Here is a 10,110-nt window from a genome sequence, read left to right on the forward strand (position 1 = left end):
GGAGCTCTGCTGTGTCTCGGTGAATTAATGCAAGTATTTCTGTTTTCTATTCAAACACGCTTGTTCCTATCTAAGATGTTCATTCGCGCTTAACTGTGATGAAGGTGATGATCCATGACACTCATCACCATTCTCAACCCATGAACGTGTGCCTGACAACCACCTCCGTTCTATATCAGATTGAATGAGTATCTCTTAGATCTCTTAATCAGAATCTTCGTGGTATAAGCTAGAATTGATGGCGGCATTCATGAGAATCCGAAAAGTCTAAACCTTGTCTGTGGTATTCCGAGTAGCATTCAAGGATTGAATGACTGTGACGAGCTTTAAACTCCTGAAGGCTGAGCGTTAGTGACAAACGCAAAGGAATCAAGGGATTCTATTCCAACCGGATCGAGAACCAACCGGTGATTAGCCGTGCTGTGACAGAGCGCGTGAGCGTAGTTTTCACTGGAAGGATGGAAGGTAGCCATTGACAACGGTAATCCACCAACACACAGCTTGCCATAGGAGGACGTGCGTGCGTGAACAAGAAGACAGGGGAAAGCAGAGATTCAGAAGACAAAGCATCTCCAAAACTCCAACATATTCTCCATTACTGCACAACAAGTAACCTTTAATCCATGCTCTCTTGTTTAATTGCAATTCAACTGATAAACATAATTGACTTCCTGACTAAGATTTACAAGATAACCATAGATTGCTTCAAACCAACAATCTCCGTGGGATTCGACCCTTACTCACGTGAGGTATTACTTGGACGACCTAGTGCACTTGCTGGTCAGTGGTACGAGTTGTGAAAAGTGTGATTCACAATTTGTGCACCAATATGCTCATGTACAAAGGTTCGAGACCCAGCACAGCAACATTGTCCCTACAAATCAAGAATTACATAGACACCATAAGCATAGACATATTATAATTCACCTATATATTCAAGGGCCTAAGTTTAATAACCCTTTTCTGCTACCTTTCTGCTTTATTTGTTTCATCAGGTTATTACTTATTTAGGAACTTAACTTAATTAGTTGAATTTAAGAATATATATATATTTGTAGGATGTGGTGGTGACTACATTTTCGACTTGTACTAGTGGAGTGACAGATAATAATAACAATATTAATTATAATAATAGTACTCAACAGCAACAGCAGTTTGTGTGCTCTTAGAACCTGACTTGCAACCATTCAATTATTACACAAGGTGAAATATATTTAATTTCATGCAATCCAACCATTTTAAAGAACATTTTGGACATACTAAGGCTAAGTGCTATATGATACGAAATCAAAGTTTACCAAGTAACAGTATCATAGAGTTCTGGATGCTGGCTCTCCACAAAATCCTCTTGATTGAATGTGACCACATCAATCAGAATCTTGGTGGACTCACCAATTTACATTTCACTTTCAGCAGCTTTTCTCAAATTCTTATTTTCTCTCTTAACAAGTTCTGCAAAATTGGCCACAACAAGCTATCAGAATTTTCTGTCATTTTTACTTACATATAAATAAAATGTTTGCTTGTGGTATCATAAATTGAAATGGTCAACTGGTTGTTAATCCTAGGGTTTTCGGCCATCTTAGGTGGGATCTGACTCCGACAGTTTGCACAGGTCCACTTTGCCTGCCCAATCCACTTCTGGAAGCACTTCAAACAAAAGTTGTGACCACACGGCGTCTGCACACCCAACCAAAAAAAAAATCAGCTCCGTAAAATTGAATGGTGTGAAGATTGACATGAGGAAGCAATCCAGAACAGAACAAACTAACTATCACGGGTCTCTCCGGCAACTGCATGCAGATTGAGCAGTTCAGACTCACATCAAAGATGTCCTTCTCTGCTTTGCCATTCTCCGCTGCTGCGAGTGGCTTCGATGAGCGAGTGGACCAAAATTAAAGTTGAAAGCCAAAATTAAAGTTGTGGCACAATCACAAAATTAAAAATCGCAGGAAGTGGACCAAAATCAAAATTCGATGGAACCAAAACCAAAATCAAGAAAAGAAAAACCCTAAATTCGGTAATTTGATAATAACACATTATAAGAAATGAATCAAAATAGAACTTCCATGAAACAACTAGGAAGAAATAAGCGATAAGGAGCATCGAGTCAATTATCAAAGCCGCATGAAAGACGAAATGCTAGAAACAATAATTAAGAGTGAATACAAAATCAAAAACGAAATCATTATTGAGAGAGGGTGTAATTAGAATAATTAACATATAACAATCATTGAAGTAATTAGAACCAGAGGATGTGAATTTAGTTACAGATCTAGAAGTGAGAAGTTAGAATGCAAACTGAGAAACCGATCGAGGAGAAGGCATGTTAATGGATGAGGAGAAGCTATCAAAGCAAAAGGTCGAGGAAGGAGGAGAAGCTCGCAGATCTGGAGAAAATCTTGACGGAGGAGGAGAAGCTCGAAGGAGCAAAAATGGCGTTTCTGCGAGAGCAAACCCGATGGAACTTAATGTATTTGGATGGAACTTTATATCTGAGAGGCTGAAATTTCATTTCTCTTTTTAATAGTGTGATCATAGGGCATTTTGAAACCACTGGAATCATCAACAGTCGCCATTGAAAAAGGAATGAATTACGGCAATCACATAAACTGCCCTAATTTTAATGCCGTTTTATACACTTTTTTTGTAGTGGGCCCATGGCATAACAAGCACTTCCACCGCCATCCTCCGCTTCTCACATAATCATCTTTGATCCTCATTAATCATTCATTTTTCCCTTGCTTCAGTCGCAAGTTACCACATTTACTAGCTCCTTGTCTCATTGCTAGGCATATCATAATGATTTAAGACATAAGTGATGAGATCGGAGGGTTAGAAGTATGAAATTTGGCTTTTAAAACTCAAAAACCAACTTTGGGATGAAAACAGGGCCACGCGTACGCGCACTCCACGCGCAAGCGCCATACACGCGGACGCGTGGATTGAAAAATAGCCAACGACGCGTACGCGTCACCCACGCGTACGCGCGGGCACATTTGTGCCCCAGGCATAAAACTGGCATAACTCTGGCACAACTCTCTGAAAAAAGGCTGGGCATTTGGTGCAGCGCATCGACGCGCCCGCGCACACCATGCGCACGCGTAGATTGTGCCTTCTTGAAGAACGACGCGCACGCACCAAGTGCGCCTACGCGTGGGGGGTTATTCTGCTAAAAATTTTCTAAGTTAAAAGCTGCAGAATTCACAAATTCAACCTCCAATCTTCCGAAAGACATAACTTTCTCGTTTTAAATCGTTTTTCGCCCGTTCTTCAAACGGCATGGACATCCCGGATCCAATTTCATTTCTAAATAAGTTTGGTACAAAACGGGGATCTGTAGTCCAAGTTATGTTCCGTCAAAGCATGCCCAAAAACCATGTTTTCTTACAAAACCACAAAGTGCCATTTTCAAAACAAGCCACTTTCAACTATTTTCAAAATCAACCAAAACATGCCAATTTCAACCCTTTTTGAAATCAATCAAAATGTACCAAAATCAACATCAAGCCATTCTCAACTCACACATTGACACTTTACCAAAATTCCCAAAACCACCATCCAACCATTTTAACACTTCTCAATCAATGGCTAAAGGACAAACACAATATCATGTCATACATCCTTCCTCATCCCAATTTCCAATAATACCATTTCCAATCAACTATCATTATACATAATCATCATCATACTCACCATCAACATGGTACTACCCACCAATTCAACCTGAATCATTCATCAAGCATATATCACAACATACATTTCTCATATATCACACAATCAAGGCATCAATATTCATAATCACATATATGATCACATCATATATCTCAACCATTCAACAACATCATCAATTCAATGCCTATCTTAGGGCCTCTAGCCTAAGTATTTCCTACCACATTACATATTAGATACGAGAAACTGAGACCATACCTTAGCCGATTTCCCAAGCTCAACCGGAGCACTTCCAAATCACTTTTCCTCAAGCTCTCAAGGTCTCAACACTTCCAAGAACAGATTTTATCACACAAAACTCTCTCTCCAGATTTTCAAAATCACCAGTCAAGCTCCAATATTCACATACACACAACCTAAGCCACAATCATCATACCCATACACAACATCTCAATACCCAAACATCATAGAACAATAATTTACACTAGGGTTGAGAATCTTACCACACCCAAGGTCCAAGGAGACAATATTAACCTCCTCCTTCAAGAGAGTTAGGCCCTATAACATCAAAGAACCCAAAATCTCAACATTTTACCCAAGAAACTCGAAAACAAGGGCTGGAATTTCGAATAGCAAAACGTGGCTTACCTCAAGATTGATTCTATGGATTTTGTAGAGCTCTTCGCGGTGAACGCATGGCCACAAACGGTGCGGAAATCAGAGCTCTAGATCAAAAATTATGGTGGTTTGAAGATCAAGTGAGAGATAGAAGTTTGAGAGAGTGTTCTTCCCCTCCCTTACTCTATTTCAGCGTGTGTGTGTGTAACAAATGAGGAGAGGGAGTGCTGAAAACTAGGGTTTTGGTTTAGTTTAGTTGAGCTAAGGGCCCACTTTGGGTCTGGTTGGCCTGGTTTGGCCCGTTCGGTCCAATCTTGGTCCGATTTCTATAAAATTGGTACCGAAATTCTCGTCTCAATCTCCTCTATCATATTAAGCCATAAAAATCATTTATGGGTTAATTAGCTGTTAATTAACCGGGTCTTACATTCTACCCACTAAATTGGAAATTTTGCCCACAAAATTCAAATTCAATTACCTGAGAATAAGTGCGGATAATCCGTTCGCATCTCCGACTCAAGTTCCCAAGTGTGTTCCTCGACACCGCCTCGACTCCAAGCCACTTTGACTAATGAAACCTCTTTTCCACGCAACCGTTTGATACTAGTATCATCAATTCTGACTGTAGCCACTGGAAGCATCAAATCTTCTCTTAACTGAACCGATTCAGGTTCTAACACATGGCTAGCATCGGGAGTGTACTTCCGAAGCTGTGACACGTGAAACACATCGTGCAGGTTCGAAAGATGAGGTGGTAGAGCCATCCGATACGCCACCGGTCCAATCCTCTCCAGGATCTGAAATGGACCAATGTATCGAGGATTCAACTTCTTCGCTTTAATTGCCCTACCTACTCCTGTGGTTGGAGTAACCTTAAGGAAAATATGATCTCCTTCCTCAAATTCCAAGGGCTTCCGCCTCTGATCGGCATAACTCTTCTGGCGACTCTGCGCTGTAAGCATCCTATCTCGGATTTTCTTGACTTGTTCAGTGGTCTCAGCTATCATCTCCGGCCCCAACAAGCCTTTAAATCATGGTACATCTTAGTACTTCCCGGGTGAATAGAGAATCCGCTTTTGTGTGCCTCCTTTAAGATATCTTGCCTCAAAGTGCCAACATCCGGCACAATGATCCTACCCTTGAATCTCCATAACCCATCTTTTTCTTCCGACACTCTCCACTGTTTTCCTTGCTCGATAGCCGGTAACACCTTCCATAACGCTTCATCATTTTCATGAGCCTTTAGGAGTTCGGACTTAAAGTCACTCGAGATTTCTAATCGGCTCAAACACAAGGTTCCAGATACTTCTCGAGCACCAATTTTTAGATTCTCGAATCCCTTGAGCAACTTCTCCTCTTGAAGCATCATCCAAGCCGCATATAACGACTTCCGACTTAACACATCTGCCACTACATTCGCCTTTCCCGGATGGTAATTCAACTCAAAATCGTAGTCCTTCAATAATTCCATCCACCTTCTCTGCCTCATATTAAGCTCTTTCTGATCAAAGAGATATTTCAAGCTCTTGTGATCGGAGAAGACTTGGAACTTAATCCCATAGAGATAATGCATCCACACCTTCAAGGCAAACACAACCGCAGCGAGTTCCAAATCGTGCGTAGGGTAACTAACTTCGTGAGGTCTCAACTGTCGTGAGGCATACGCCACCACATTATGATGCTGCATCAGCACGCACCCTAGACCCTTTAATGAGGCATCACAGTACACCTCAAAAGGCTCGTTCGGCTTAGGTAACACTAACACAGGTGCAGTGGTCAACTTTTTCTTCAATGTCTAAAAGCTCTCCTTGCACTCAGGAGTCCAAACAAACGGAGTGTCTTTGCGGGTTAACTTTGTCAACGGCAAGGCTACTTGCGAAAAGCCTTTGATGAACCTTCGGTAATAGCCAGCTAAACCCAGAAAACTCCTTATCTCAGTTACTGTAGTTGGTTGCCTCCAATCTATCACAGCTTCCACCTTAGTTGGATCTACGGCTATTCCCTTCTTACTCACCACGTGACCCAAAAACTTCACCTCACTCTTCCAGAACTCACACTTAGACAGTTTCGCATAGAGTTTCTTCTCCTTTAAAATCTGCAACGCGGTCCGCAAGTGTTCCGCATGCTCTTCTTCAGTCTTGGAGTAAATCAGTATGTCGTCAATGAAGACAACAACGAATTTATCCAGAAACGGACGGAACACTCTATTCATGTAATCCATAAACACTGCAGGAGCGTTCGTCAACCCAAAAGACATTACAGTGTACTCGTAATGACCATAACGAGTCCTGAAAGCGGTTTTAGGGATATCCTCACCCCTCACCCTTATCTGGTGATAACCGGATCGCAAATCGATCTTGGAGAAAACCCCAGCTCCTTGTAACTGATCCATGAGATCATCAATCCTCGGCAATGGGTACTTATTCTTTATGGTGACCTTGTTCAGCTGCCTGTAATCCACACAGATTCGCATACTTCCATCTTTCTTCTTTACCAGTAACACTGGAGCACCCCACGGGGAAACACTTGGTCGGATAAAGTTCTTACCCAATAATTCCTCTAACTGAGACTTTAGCTTGGCCATCTCTAACGGTGACATTCTATAAGGAGCACTTGAGATTGGTCCCGCCTCAGGCACCAATTCAATAGCAAACTCGACCTCTCAGTTAGGTGGAAATTCCTCAATATCATCGGGAAACACTTCCAGAAACTCACACACTACCGGAATCTGATCCAACCTTTGGTCATCACTCGAAACACCCGCGGTTAACAACAGGATACCCTGACATTCGATTCCAGAACAGTTCACCATCATCGAATTCAAGTAATAATTATTTACCACAACCGGCCCTTCTGTATCTTCTGGCATAAAGTACACCGACTTTGTAGAACAATCAAGCAGGACATGGTTCTCAGTTAATCAGTCCACTCCCAAGATAAGATCAAGACCGATCATCGGTAAGCAGATTAAATTATGGACAAAGTCACGCTGCTTGAACCTAAACGAAACTTTCGGGCATCCTAGCTTAGTTACCATGGCTTCATGGGTAGCATTATATACTTTTAGGTCATAACCTAAGGTTACGATCTTCAATCCTGACTCATGGGCTTTTTCAAATGCAATGAATGAATGCGATGCTCCCGAATCAAATAAAGCATTTAAAGTTTGACCAGCCATTTCACAGTTACCTCGAATGAGTGTCTCGGATCCCTCTGCACCCTTAGCTAAGGTGGCAAACACCCGACCACTCTGTTGTGCTTTCCCAGCACCTTGCTTCTGCTGCTCCGGACAACTTGCGGCTCTATGCCCTGCCTTTCCATAATTGTAGCACAAACCCCATCCGGCCTTGCATGGTACTCCCGGATGGTGACTTCCACACCTAGTACAAGCTTGATCATTCTGAGGCTGCTTTCCAAACCTTTTCCCTTGGGAGTAGTTGTTGTTGGGCCTCCTAAAGGAACCTCCCCTCTTGAAAGGCGGGCCTCTAGGTGCAAAACTCTTCCCTCGGTTCTGTGGAAATGATCCTTTGTGACTTCTTTTCTCAGCGGCTACCCTCTTCACACACTCTTCAGCAACCCTACACTTGTTCACCAACTCGGAGAGAGTCCTAATCTCCATTGGTCCCACTGAACTGAAAATATTGCTCCAAAGTCCTCCTTCGTACTTAACACACTTCCATTCCTCATATTCCACCTGAGTCCCTTGACACATACGAGAGAATCTAAACAGCTCCTCAAACTTGTCAGTATACTCAGATACGGACATAGTACCCTGCTTCAGCTGCAACAATTTGAGCTCCTTGGCCGTCCTAGCAGAAGTCGGAAAGTACTTCTTATAGAACTCCTCTTGGAAGACATCCCAGGTGATATAATCATCACCCTGCTGCAGGAGGCGTCGGATTCCTTGCAACCAATGCGACGCTTCCCCAGTGTAAAAATAGGTAGCGAACTCCACACGCTGCCTGATGAGCGGATAATTTATACGCTTTTTGGCATTTTTTTAGTATGTTTTTAGTAGGATATAGTTACTTTTAGGGATGTTTTTATTAGTTTTTATGTTAAATTCACATTTTTGGACTTTACTATGAGTTTGTGTCTTTTTCTATGATTTCATGTATTTTCTGGCTGAAATTGAAGGACTTGAGCAAAAATCAGATTCAGAGATTGAAGAAGGACTGCTGATGCTGTTGGATTCTGACCTCCCTGCACTCAAAGTGGATTTTCTGGAGCTACAGAAATCCAAATGGCGCGCTCTCAACGGCGTTGGAAAGTAGACATCCAGGGCTTTCCAGTAATATATAATAGTCCATACGTTGCTCGAGTTTAGATGACGCAAAAGGGCATTGAACGCCAGTTCTATGCTGCAGTCTGGAGTTAAACGCCAGAAACACGTCACGAACCAAAGTTGAATGCCAGAAACATGTTACGACTTGGTGTTCAACTTCAAAAGAAGCCTCTGCCCGTGTAAACTTCAAGCTCAGCCCAAGCACACACCAAGTGGGCCCCGGAAGTGGATTTATGCATCAATTACTTACTTCTGTAAACCCTAGTAGCTAGTCTTGTATAAATAGGACTTTTTACTATTGTATTTACATCTTTGGATCATCTTGGGACGTCTAGTTCTTAGATCATGGGGGCTGGCCATTCGGCCATGCCTGAACCTTTCACTTATGTATTTTTCAACGGTAGAGTTTTTGCACTCCATATATTAAGGTGTGGAGCTCTGCTGTTCCTCATGATTTAATGCAAAGTACTACTGTTTTATATTCAATTCAACTTATTCCGCTTCTAAGATATCCATTCGCACCCAAGAACATGATGAATGTGATGATTATGTGACGCTCATCATCATTCTCACTTATGAACGCGTGCCTGACAAACACTTCCGTTCTACATGCAAACAAGCTAGAATGAGTATCTCTTAGATATCTAATACAGAGGACCGAGTCCGAGATATTAGAATCTTCGTGGTATAAGTTAGAACTCATGGATGGCCATTCCTGAGATCCAAAAAGTCTAAACCTTGTCTGTGGTATTCCGAGTAGGATCTGAGAAGGGATGGCTGTGACGAACTTCAAACACGCGAGTACTGGGCGTAGTGACAGACACAAAAGGAGGGTGAATCCTATTCCAGTATGATCGAGAACCTCCAGATGATTAGTCGTGCCGTGACAGAGCATTTAGACCTTTTTCACAGAGAGGATGGGATGTAGCCATTGACAACGGTGATGCCTTACAGAAAGCTTGCCATGGAAAGGAGTAGGACTGGTTGGATGAAGACAGCAGGAAAGCAGAGGATCAGAGGAACGAAAGCATCTCTATACGCTTATCTGAAATTCTCACCAATGATTTACATAAGTATTTCTATCTTTATTTTCTGTTTATTTATTATTATTATTTGAAAACTCCATAACCATTTGATATCCGCCTGACTGAGATTTACAAGATGACCATAGCTTGCTTCATACCAACAATCTCCGTGGGATCGACCCTTACTCACGTAAGGTTTTATTACTTGGACGACCCAGTGCACTTGCTGGTTAGTTGTATCGAAGTTGTGACAAATTATGAATTAAGATTAGAGCACCAAGTTTTTGGCACCGTTGCCGGGGATTGTTCAAGTTTGGACAACTGACGGTTCATCGTGTTGCTCAGATTAGGTAATTTTCTTCTTATTTTATTTTCAAAAAGTTGTCAAAAATTTTTCAAAAATATTTTCTTCTTTTTCGTTTTTCCCAATTAATATTCGAAAAAAAAATATTTTCAAAAAAATAAAATATATTTTTCTTCAGAATTTTTAAGAATGAATTCTAGTGTTTC

The sequence above is a fragment of the Arachis ipaensis genome, chromosome B3 (assembly GCF_059453495.1).
Source record: "Arachis ipaensis isolate K30076 ecotype BB chromosome B3, ASM5945349v1, whole genome shotgun sequence".
Classification (NCBI taxonomy): domain Eukaryota; kingdom Viridiplantae; phylum Streptophyta; class Magnoliopsida; order Fabales; family Fabaceae; genus Arachis; species Arachis ipaensis.